This window comes from Anas platyrhynchos, chromosome 2 (assembly GCF_047663525.1).
Source record: "Anas platyrhynchos isolate ZD024472 breed Pekin duck chromosome 2, IASCAAS_PekinDuck_T2T, whole genome shotgun sequence".
Lineage (NCBI taxonomy): Eukaryota > Metazoa > Chordata > Aves > Anseriformes > Anatidae > Anas > Anas platyrhynchos.
Genome location: NC_092588.1, coordinates 52772534 through 52785841, shown reverse-complemented (window position 1 = coordinate 52785841; position 13308 = coordinate 52772534).

The following is a 13308-nucleotide window of genomic DNA, read 5'->3' as shown; positions in this document are numbered from 1 at the left end:
AGAGGGGCTCCTGCAAAAAGAGCTAGCTCAGGAAATCTGCACGATAGGCAACAATAATAATGACGAACAGCCCCAACTAAATGTTATGGGGGGGTTCTCACATGGTCAGAAGGCATAGGAGGAACCTACTGGTGTGCGTCAGGAAGAGGCTAACTAGTAGTGTAAGTTGCTGGGGAGGGGTGGTGAAGAAAGGAGAGAAATTAGATTAATACAAGGATCAAAATTATTTGCATGTGGCTTAGGAAGAAGACTGATTGGGAAAGACAAACTGGAGAGATGAGTTACTGGTATTTAAAAGGGAACCACGATTCTTAGTGTCTTCTGATAGCAGCCAATGACAGAAATTAGTGTGCTGCTGCGAGCGCTGCAGGATAGCATGGCATCAGTATATCTGACAGATGAGGAAAGCTATTCTTTTGTCTTTTCTACTTGAGAATCCCAAATTACTTTTTATACTGCCACATCTTGAGGCCTGGAAAAAGTTCCTGGTCTTGAAAGGAGATACCAATGGGCCAAATATAACTGTTCATGTTCATAACGGCTCAGGCAGAGAGGTTAGCAAGAGATGAACAAAATAGTGAAGTCTGGCTAAATAGGAACAGTATGCTTAGAAGGGCACTAGCTGTTTATTTTCTGAGTGGTGAAACGATGGACAAAGTACCCACACAGAACAAAGGAGCATCAAGCAGTGTAAGCCCGAGACCAGTCTTGGGAAAAAAAGAAATCACAAGAATCATGCCCAGTGAGAGCAAGAACAGAACCAACTATACGGAGCATAATCCGAGTGAGACAAAAGAAACCACAAAGAAAAAGTCAGATCAAAACACACGCCAGTTCAGCTGATTTGCTTCACTGAAGAGTTTACTTAATATTTCACATGGAAATCAAGAATTTGCAGTTACTCCGCTCCTCTGTGGTGAGTTTTAAGAATGTGGCCCCAGAACTCCAACAGCCATTTTAAAGCAAAATTCAGAAACTTCCAGGAAAGCAGAAGTCTTGCTGTCCGTACAGCTAGCACAACCCATTCAGATGCGTATACAACTGACATGCACAAAAAAATAGCAGAACACCATCACTGAGTTAAAATTGTATTAAGTCTTCTGCTCCCCCAACCCCTTTTTCTACCTAGAATATAGGTGTATAAATAACGTCTCCTCTTTTCCAATCAGCAGAGTGCTTCCTTCATCTGCTGCCCTCAGGACCGATGATGGAGAATGGGAAAACTAAAAGCATAAGTTTGCAGGGGTGTGTGTGTAGAGGTTGTCAACTGAGGGGTGCCACCAAATGAGGAAAAAGAGGTATAGATGGGAGGGCTGCCTAACAGCAGTGGCTGCACAGGGGCTGGTCCTGGAGAGGGAACAGCCATGAAGAAAGGCACGTGGGCCGTGGCCAGCACAGGAGGGCTGGGAACCAGCTGGAAAATGCAGCAACTGGCGTGAGAAAAGGTGACAAACTTACCAGGCAGGGACTGCACCGTCCTATTTCTAACCGCCTCTCTCTTTGCCTCCAACTTTCGGAGCCAATCGTCATCCTTACTCATAGAAATTCCTTCTTACCTTGGAAGTGACCCTACAGATTTCAATTCAGACGTTAACTGTACAGACAACGAATGTGTTACACAGCGCCTTTAAGGGTAAACACAATGTGCAGAGTGAATGTTTGCTACACAGAGTAGTTCCTTGTATATGCATTCTGTTGCCAAATGCTGTGTGGCAACATCACTGGGTGACTAAGACCAGGACCTTGGGCTGGTTTGGACTGCTTTGCTGTGCTGCATGGACTTTCAGAGGCAGAAAAACCTCTACCTCCAGGAGGGTCCTACAGCAGATGGCTGCCTACAGCTCCCGAGTGAACGAGCAGAGCTCAGGAGAGGACAAATGTTACTGTGAGGGCAGGTAATGCTCAGGGTGGCTGAGGGCCCAGATGACAAGTATACCCAGTAGAGACACTGGGGTAGAAATCCTCCCCCATTCACAAAATACATAAAGTCCAGAATGCAGTAATACCGAGGTGGCACCCAGATCAGAATTAGGCACTGCCTATGAGCATTCATTTGCAATGGATCTGACGCAGTGGGACTTCAGCAGAACAGCTCTTCCTCCCTTCCCTATGGCTGATCAAATACTGGATCTAACGGGGTCTGTTGGCTCCCTGCTCCCTTCCACAATGCAGACAAGAACAAGGACTAATCCCAAGAGATGAGAAGTTACTTGGGCAGCTACCGCTGCCCTTCAGAGAAAGGCAAAGAAGCTAAAAAGCCACACAGGGACTGAGATTAAAACTGAAGTTTCTGGCGCCATGCCCTTTGGAGGTCATAGAGCTCTTTTTGATTAGAAAGAAAAACATTGGAATTACATAGAAATATTTCTGGCAAGAACAGTGAAAAGACATGCTATGTGATGGATATGGTTTTGATTACACTTTGAAAGTTTGCCTGAATGTAGCAGTAGCAGCAAAATAGTTTGCTATTTAACCTATCCCCTTCCAAACTTAAAATAGGACTGTTCTGCTTAGCCACGTATTAAAATGACATGTCACTACTAGTTTAGTCATCTCCCAGTGCTCCTCTCTCTTTACTTTTGACTTGCACATTATTTGCACCTATCATTATGTTAATCTTGATCAGTCACTCATGGCTCACCTCTTCCAGTCTACTCGAATTGTTTAGCCAGAATCTTTTGTCATTACAACCACCACTTTAACAGCGGAATTATATTTAATGTCACAGAAGTCCTTTAATGATGAATGTGAGCAGGGAGAGGTTCCTTTTGCAAGTAATCATTGCTCAGCACTACTGCTACACCAAGTGCTCTGGTTGGAATGTGTGCTGAAGTTATTTACAGACCTCCATTTTAAACTTCATGTACTCGAGACATCCCACTTGTCATCTAAGCCCAAAGGAGAAATATCTTCCTTTTGTTTAGAAATTATTTGTATCTCAGATTGGAAATAGTCCATTGTTGTCACTGTTCCTGCCAACCTTTCATCCATGGATATAGTGGAGGCCATGCCAGAAGGGACCCTTCCTTAGAACAGCACCGATTTTGGTGCAGACCTCTCAACATCAGAAAAAAGGCTGGCATAATGGGATCCCAAACACTGGACCTGGCCCGTTCCTGGACTGACTGATTTGGTCAGGATATGAGCAGAGTTCTCTCATTTTATTTGTACACCCAGAGGGGAGTTTCCATGTTAGTCATATTCTATGGGCACCATGCAAAGCACATGTCAGCATATTACTCTGACTTCTCACTCTTCAGTACAAGGTCTCATCTAGTATGTATTTGGCCAGTCCCACTGGAGTCCTATTTCATGGTGTTGCCAAAATCTCTGCTTTCAATTTAAGTTATGACTACGGCACTAGTGCAATTGAACAGTTGGGCTAACTGGATCTCCTGATAAAACTATTAACATGATCTTAAAGCTATGAGCACATATTTTCATCTCCAAACCAGAGAGAATAATATACAAGGCAGGTGTTATTCACACAGAACTGGAAACTAAAGCAGACACATAGATCTGGTACCCACGCAGGCAGCACATCTGATTAAACTGGAACCCATATTTTCTGAGTGCCATTTTTCTGTCTAGAAAATGCTCCGCACCCATTGTGTCAGGGCATACCAAATTAGAAAGGGTACTCCGTGAGGATACTGAGCTCTCCCTTGGTGCTGCTTCAGGGGCCTGTTGTGCCAAAAACACAGTCCCTTCTGCAGTCAGGTGAAATACTGTGGTCACAAACTTCACCTGGCACCCTGAAGGCTGCTGCCCCCAGTGATGAGGAAGACCCGAGTACAAAGCAGGAAACTCAAGTCAATTGAGTTCTTGAATCTGCTCCAGTGCCATGGTACTGGGCTCGTAACAAACTGCGCTGCCGACAGGATGGCTTCCACTGGTGGAGCTGGGTGTAGGGAACACACGTCTCAAGCAGGTGCTGCTGGATTTGTTGCCTTGATTGCTCGGGTGGAATGTCCTACATCACTACTGCATGCATAGCAGCCCAACCAGGGAAGGTGAGACCTTCACGCTCACCAGACCAAACACTGAATGTAGGAGCAGATACGGCACCATGCCTGTAACACCTGTCTTGTTCCTGTGAAGTTAGCAGGTCAGGTCCCTGTGATTCTCTCTTTCCTCTGGGAAATGGAGAAGGTGTGATACAGACATGACCACTACTTGCCCACGACACAAAACAAGGATGCTGGAGGGTCCTTCAAAGGTTTTGCTGAAAGCTGTGCTGGCTTTGCACGGTTACTGAGAAGACTGATGTACCAGAGCAGCTTGGCTGGGCAGTGCCACTCCTTTAGGGTGCTGTCAATAGGAAGGTGTGAACGTGGGGGCTGCCTGCGAGTCTTCATGTTAGAAACTGTGATAAATTACTACATATAAACATATCAAGGAGCAGCACGCAGTGCCTCCCCAGAAGAGTGACTGAACTCACTTATTTTACATGTCCTGTCCTTCTCCTCTGCTGTTGCTGAAGCAAAGAAAACACCTCCAACTCTGATCATTAAATCAGGCCTAAACATCAATCGCACTTATTTTCAGAACAACTTGGGGGTGGGGGGTAGGGAGGGGAAAGTAGAGAAAGTAAGCAATATTTGTCAACATAAACAGAAATAAGCACTGAAAAGAGAACTGCAGGAAAATGTTGTACTTGCTATGGTCTTTTCCACATCCTGATTTCACATCCTGATTTAATTCAGCATAAATCTGAAACAATGTCAATAAATCCCCTTTGCATTTACCCCAGGTAACTGAGCAAAGACCTGGAATGTGCTGGTGTTCAATTAACAGTTAGGCTAACTAGCACAGATGGAAGCATAATCCCCAAAATTGTTCTCTTTCTTCATGTCACATTGCATTTTAACATACCCAGACACTGAAACTATTGCAGAATTGAGCAGTTCCTTAGTTACAGGGACAGTTTTTAACAGGCATTAATGCTTTGAATTCAGATGGGCTAGGTATTTAGTAGGAGACTGAATTTAAGCTGTTGGTTTTGCTACGGAGAGCTCTGAGCTGCCCTGGGATCTATCAGGTTGTACTGCTGTTTGAAGTGAGCAGTCTGGCAGTTTTCTCCAAACAGTGTGCCCAGTTTCCTACTGCCTACCAAGACTGAAATAAGCCAATTGCTTTACTGATCTTCTGTCCATGCTGCAAAGCCTATCTATTTTCCAGCATCTATGAAAAGGCTCCTGAGAGGGGAAAAAAACAAACAAAAAACTGTTAAAGGCTTCTGTTTGGAGGGAAAAGGGTAGGTGGTGTTCCCTAAAGCATGCTGTGTGTTATGTCTTTAGTTGAAATGCAGTCAGTCTTTCTAGTCACATTTTCAAATTGGTCAAGCAGCATCTAGAAACAGGAGTGGTGTTTTTTTTGTTCAGTTTTCAATGGCAATATTGGGACAGATATAAATTAATCCCTTTCTATATTATTAAGTCCAGTAGCATATAAACAGAAGAAAAGCTCCACCATCAACACCACTAGATGACTATAAACATTACTGCTTTCTGCAGAAGGCCCTTTTTATCCCTGCAGGGAGTTCCACTTGCATGATGAGGTGTCTGTCAAACCCATCCCATATCACCTGATAGGTGCCTACACCACCCGACAGGCACGTCACTGACTGAAGCAGGCCACTGAAGTCTCGGGGCAGCATTCTTCAACCAGGCTTGTCCTCTAGTGCTCACAGGACAACGTGAGCCTGCAGGTCAGCTCTGGCCATCACTAAGGTATACGTAGTGCTCACAAAAGCCCAAACAAGATGTTTTTCCTGTATGTTTAGCGCTTATCTTCTCATATTAGCTTAGTGGTTAAAGTATTTATAGTTAATGTGGGAGATCTTGTTTCATGTCCTTAAGCTGGACATTAACCCAGGGATCTGTAATTCTGTGTCTATGCCATAAAGCCATGGGTCGTTCTTGGGTAAGACTATCAGAGAAGCTGTTTAAATAGCTGTGTATAGCTTTGTATAACTAACTACACATCCACTAAAGCAAAGATATGAGCCACACTCAGTGATAACACAGCTGAGTGAGAGAAGCAGCAATTCTCTCCCTCTGACTCTACAAATATTTAGTTACAAGAGCCTGGAAGAGTTCTCTTACAGAGCAGCCTGGAATCCAGGAGCTGGAACATTCCCTCGGGATGTGTGTCACTTCATGACTAAGCAGCACATACTTGTTCTACTTAATGACTTGCATTACCTTTGAATGACTCGCCAGATTTAAAGATCACAGCTTAAATAAGAAAAAAAGAAAAAAAAAAAGACAATAAGTTTCCAGTGTAGTAGAGAAATTGCTCCAGGACAAAATGAAGACAGAGGGAGAAAGATCATAACCTGAATCTTAAGGAGGACTTGAGCAGTCCTTATGATACTGGAAACCACAGCTATTCTGGTTCTTCCTCCTGTTTGCTCAGCCAGTAACTTGGAAGAACAATCCTCCCAAAAGAGGATTTAAATGCAAAAGCAACAGAGCAAGGCTGTCTGCCTACGCATAGGTGTAGTTACCTAATGGTCTGAACTGAAACTGGAATTCCTTGGAATTTCACAGATTTATGCAAGTTCAAGCAAGGATATCAGTAAAATGGTTTGAAAACATGCAAGTTTCTAAAAATGACCTTATTTTTCCTTTCCTCTTGCCTGCTGTGTTGGCTATAGACTCATGAATCAATGTATTCTTCCTCTAGAAAATATCAAAATCAATTTATCCTAGTTCTGGCCATCATATTCACAATATGAATTCTTAATATATCCTATTCATGATATGAATTATAGGTCTCAGATCATGGAGAAAATGAGATACTGCACAACAATGGGGTTGAGGCAGACCTCTGTTTTTTATCAATTGACCTGTGGGTGAGAATTACACATACACATAATGTAAATAGCTTTCTGAGAACAAACACATGGAGATACAAGCAAAAAAAAAGTTTAAGAGCAAGTCAGTTCAGCTGTATTTTTAATGTGTTGTAAAGGGATAAACCATTCCAGCAACGTTGCATAGAATAGTTCCCTTTTTTTTTTTTTTTTTTTTTTTTTTTTTAAGGGTTATGAACTTTTAGACTGCTCGGGTTACTGAAGGTGCTGAGGACACATCCATGGCCCACTTTGTCCTCTCAGGGCAAGATCTGACATCAATCAGCATCCCTATGCTCCTCCTTCCATGCAGGACAGCAGCATATACATGGGCCAGGCTGGAGCTGGTATACACTCTGTCCGGTTTCCCAGCTGGTATGAATGAAGGAACAGGACACGGTGACAGCACAGCATGGCATGCATTCATTTGTTAAAGTAAATTCAGCCCAAGTTTTCCTTCCACAGACTCAACGTTAGGGATTAAGCCAAGGGCTGGCTGCTCTCTCAAACAAATGCCATTTACAAAGCTAGACTTTGTACTTCAGCGAATGCGGGGATGACCAGCACTGAGAGCTCCGGCCATTAGTTCCAAAATACTTCTTAAATTGCATAATCACTCTTTCTAAGGAGGTAACTAGATCTAACCCAAACCCTCCGCACTTAATCCACTGTTTTGAAAACAAGCAATACTGGCATCAAAGATGAAACACTGCAGATACAGGTTTTAACTACTTTGGCTGGGCAGTTCCACCTCAGGATCTTGATGTGTGACTGAATTACAACAACTCAGAGGGTGCTGCAGGAACACAGTATCTGGCTGGTTTTAGCATAACTCTAAGAGGAGAAAGGAAGATTTTGTTAAACCTTTGCCCTGGAAGCTGATGCTAATACACTTTACCTTGGGTTTCCTATAACCTAGCAGCATATACACAGTGGCAGTTACCACAGCATTGTTGGCACACAGTAACTTTGAGCAAAGTAATTCAAGCCTTTACTTACAGGCCTTAGCTCAGATCTCCAAACTTCCAGTCTTTTATGGAGGACTCTTTACAGTAACGCTAACAATTATTTTCAGTGAAGATTTTCTCTTTTTATCCTCTAACTGAGCTTTGACAATGAATTATCTTAGTAGGAGCTACTGAAAGAGCTGTGTTATAGCTAAGCTCCAGAAGTGCTTCAGTGCTAGCACTGAGATGCGAAGCTACACAGAGCAAGGGAAGACCACAATCAATGTCAAGTACTCCCACGGTTACAAAAAAAATAAAAATACAAGAACCTAATTTCCTCTGCTTCAGAAAATAAACATTGTAAGTAGTAATCTCACTGATATCAAAGGTAAACTCATGATAAAACACAATCAGGTTAGGAAGAGATCCAAGGCATTCTCAGCGCCACGCGGAATACACATCACCTCCCGGTAAGGCACTACGAAAGAACATACGCTAATGGCTAAATATGGGCACTGTAACATACTAATCCAGCTCCCCCGTAAAGCATCTCCATCTCCTCTTCTTCAATGGGGATCATAACTTGCCCACAATACCACAGCAAACGAGGACTTGTAAAGAACCACAGGATCACATTTTTCCCATTCCATGAATGCTACCAGACTACGAGTGCCCAAAAGCTGCCATGGAAGACAATAGCAGCCTTCTTCTGCAACTTTTACTCTTCTGGACCTCAAGATTATTTATGGCATGAAAAGCTGCAGGATCACAGTAGATTGCTCCAACCTTTCACTGAGAACCAAAGCTCAGCCTCTGGGTCTGGGATAACAGCTGACCTTCCAGAAGGCTCAGCTGAGTCCAAAGCCATCTTTAAACCGACCTGGTTATCTTACAACTGACCTGGTTATTGAATCTAGCTCTGGATCAGCACTGCTCTCCTCCAGGCCCAGATGCCTTGTGCAAATTCTCCCGAGTCAGTGCTTCATGACCCAGCTATCACAGAGCTTTGAAGTGCTGCCTTACATGTCCAAGGCTCTCCTTTCCCTTTTAGTAATCTACTTACATGTTCTGAGAACTCCTCCTCGGTGTTGTAATTCTAGTTTGACACACCTCCAGGCACACCAAAAAAAAAAAAGAGCCCAACCCGAAACACATGGTACTCGGGCTTAGCAAAGGAATTTCTCAACCAGTCGCTGCAGAGTCACAGACTTCTGTAAAGCAACACCAGGACTGGGACTGCCTCACTCCATGGACTTGGCGTTGCCTCCACATCAGCCTAAGTTTTGTCAGCATTTCAAGCTAGTCAAAGCTTTTCCTTCTTCCCATCTCACCAAGCACTCCTGTTTACAGAGAACCACGCTCGACCTCCTACGTATCTATTCAGCCCCACAGGCTCTCCCCTCCTCTCGTCCTACTGAGAAGCAGCGGGCCTATCTGCCACGCTCGTTCCCTTGTGTAAAAGCAAAGTGAAAGAAAGGAAAATCAAAAAAATAAATAAATAATCCAAAGTCCTCCACTCCAAGGGCCTCATCCAAGAATTTCATGTTCGAGCCAATAACTGTCCTACAGTGGCTGTTCTCTGAGGTGCCTCAATGCTTTTTCTGGGAAGACAGCTCATAATTCAGAATGGATGGCCTAATGCAGGCTCCATTTTGGAGAGTGCAAAATTCTCCAGCGGAATGATGACAGACATCTGCTAGCCATGGGGATGCAGAAAATGTAAATCTTTACAAAGATTGTAAAGATAGCATTATAAAGTTTCTATGACACTTCTACCCCGGTGCATATGACCGTACGTGGAGACACAGATGTACTACACTGATTATACTCCCCAGGGGCAAAAAGGAAATTACAGTACGTAAGTTTGTATCTCCCATAATCACGACTGAAAAAGTGCTAATTAATGAATTGTTCTCAGTGGACGGACAGCTTTCAGGGGCCCTGTTTTTGTGGTTTATAAATCAGATTTTATTAGAAAACAAACTGACCAGTGAGAGCCGCAGCAAAATTTGAGAGCTTTTTTTCCTAAGATACATTCTTGCAAAGTCTGTGCAATGCCTGATGCACACCTCTTATTTATATTTCTTCATCACAAATAAATCATTCAATGCCTCTAATAATTTTGTTGCAGACCGTCAAGAACTGAATTAAAGTTGAACAGAAACATAAGCTTTCAGGATCTAAAGGACAAGCTGAGGTTATCACGTCAGACGCTTTAGAAGATGAATGTACAATTTGACCTGAACCAAACTTCAAAGTCAATGAAGGCCAAGTGAAGATAAAAAGAAAAATTAAAAAGATTTCAGCAATTACTTCACACTGAAATTTCAGTAGTAGAGAAACACGTACCTAGGTTAGAAATAGCTTCTAAGACTGATAAATAACTTGATATTTAAAGAAAGGCAAAATGTAATATTATTTTACATAATTTGTTCATGTTACAGCATAACTAGCAGTGTTGGCAATTTCATATAATTCAGATGTTCTCCAAATAAATAATAGCAAGGGGGAAAAATTAAAGTAAGGGGGGGTAGGGAGGGTTCTCCTTCCACTAACCTGGAGACCTACTGAACTGTTTAAAAAGGGGCAGGGAGGGGAGCAAACAATTTCTTTCCCAAATAAGCTCTTTTCCATAGAATTCTCTGCAATTATCTTTATGGCCTCACTTATATTCATCGCTATGAAATTGCACTACTTCAGAATAGTGTTAATATTTCCTAACAGCATTGCCCAAGTTCCGCATGGAATACTAGAGAATTCTGAGGTCTCCCAAGATTATCACTCACTCTAACAGCTACAAGAGCTTGGAAAGTACAGCTAAAGATATAAGTAGCACACGGGGATCCTTGCCAAAGCTCCCTGTCAGCTTATCCTCCCACTCCTTTCTCCTGCTGCAATGAAGCACGGTACGGAAGAGAGACATGCGGTGAGTGGCACATCTTTGCATCTGCACTGCGTTTTTAGATGATCACTCTACAATCAGTTTTAAATGGCTTTTGGGTCAGATGCTGGCAGCAGCACGGTCAAAACATCTGATTCAGTGGTTTTGGCCCAACAAAAGGCTCCACCAGCAAGAGCTGCCCCAGTATTCCTTGCCGCGTTCAAGAGAAAATTAACGAGTAAATCTTTTGGCAGATTACTGATGACAAAGAGGTATTTCCAACTAATCACTATTTTATATGAAATGAGCTCATGATCTCAGGATGGTTCTGGCTGCAGGGTGGCATTACATCATTCACCCTCACTGTTGACACTGGGGCTTTTGGCACACATTTGACAGACAACACCTGCCTTGCTAGAATTCAGATATGTAATTCATTGCTAGTCCAGCTCTCCTGATATGCTAATCAGGGAAGCCGCAGCTCAGATGAGGACAGGTTTGCTTTGTGTTTTGTTTTGGCTAGGACATCCATATCTGACTCACAGGAGGACTAGATAGCAGAGTCATAAAGAAATTCCCATCTTGCCCCAGCAGCAGCTTCTACGCTCACTACCACCTGCAAAACCATTCCATTGAACCCCACTTCAGCCACTTCATTGAAGGTACACCAGCAGAGATCACTGACTGACAACAGGTAGTGAATTTAGAATCACAGCACGCCCACATTATCCAAACATTCACAGCAAACCCTTCCCCATACTCATTTCCTAGGGCAGGTAAAACCTGTGCCTACTCTTTGCAGCATCCAGATACATTTGGGCCTCTAAAAAATGTTCCTTTTAGGCAAAGACTCAATTCTTCTCGTCTAACAACAGTTATACACATATATAAGGTGTATGTTAAGTGTTTTGCAAATTAGGTCTGCACACTAGTGGTTCTCTTGTGTCTTCGTGGCTGACATCACCTCTGCCAGGCTCTAGCTGCTGTGCTCACTGCTATTGGCAGAACAGCACTACCCACCCTGTAAGCTCTGATAGCCACGCAAGCATGAGTTAGCAAACAGGGACCTGTTCTGTTCCCAAAGTATGTGGAAATCCTGACATCACCGAATTAATTAAGGACATCTAAAATAGCCCTCTTGGGTTCTGTGAAGCAACGTGAGAAGCTCAATGTCCTAACCACCTCCTGTTAATTTTAAAATAGATCAAAATTATCTTCTTGGCACTCTCAAGAAGAGGGGGATTTCCTCCATTCTCAGCACCAAAGCAAGCAGCAAAACCACACAGCTCTAGGAGCTCCTGAGTTGCCAGCACCAGAGGTTAATAAATTATTTCTGACTTGGATATTACAATGAGGTTTAACATGTTTCATAACCGTATCCTCTTTGATCTGCAAGTCTTTACATAGCTGGTTCTGTGCTTTGAATTTACAGGAAGAGCCATTGCTTCAACTAGTTTAAGAGACCTGATTTCCATTACTTCTTACTCAAAGTTAAAAAGAAATACTTCCAACAACATAGTTGAAGTCATCATTGCACTGCTACCAGCAAGTGAAATAAAAGCCTTGTCACCAGTTACCCACCGTTTAAATTTCACTGTTGATCTACTGTAATCAAAAAGAAGAGAAAGACAATTGACAGCATTGTTAACTTCTTGGTGCTAGAACCTAGAAATTGAATTCTGGTAAGACAAGTTCCTGTTTAATAGCTTTGCACAGAACTAACTTCACTAAGACAAACTTTTTATATATTTATTTATTTGTGAAGAGAAGTCAAGTAGACCTCAGCTTCGGCATTAGTAAGTCTCTCATCATCTGTGCAATCACTGTGGTTATGCTCATGTGCTCATAACCATAAGCAGCACAACTCTGGCTTTACAAACACAAACAGCCCAGCGAATCTTTAAAAAGCCCACACAAATCCACAGGGAATGAAATGCTTTCCGTGTTAATCTGCATCTTTGTGTCTCATGATTGTATCATCCCACTTCAACTGAGATGCAAACTGATCACTGTTTCTCTTCTGCTTAGGGCTTTCAAAATTCCCCCCTTATGGGTTTGTTATTAAGAACATACCCAAACCTCTGTCAAAGCCTTTCCTTCCTGCAGGGATATTCATGCCTCCACCTAACCATTCTCATGAAGAAGAATAAGCCTTTTCCATTCTGAAAAATGCATCTGAAACTGGCCCACAACTTTTCAAGTTATGGATGCATACTGCAGACCAGGGCAACACAGCTCCTTTCCATAGGAACCCAAATAAACACCCTCATGGGGGAGCACCTGACTGTACTGATCCCTGCCCTGACCCTCTCAGCCTTTGACCTCTTTTCTGAGTTTAGGAGCACAGCTTCTCCCAGACAGAGCACGCTAAGATTTTTGTTTTCACCCCTGTTCAGCACAACCTCCATGGAGCTCATGGTTCCTGCTGCTTTATTGGCTTTGACCAGCAGTACATGACAGTACAGAACAGATAGCAGCCAACCCCAGAGTAGCTTGGACTGATCCGGTCTGCAAGGACCCGTTTCCCCTCATCCCCCTGCCCCACTTTCACTGAAATCCCTGAGTTCCAGCAACATCAGATGTTACAAAGCGGCATTAGGCACGCTCAAGGTCCATCCAGA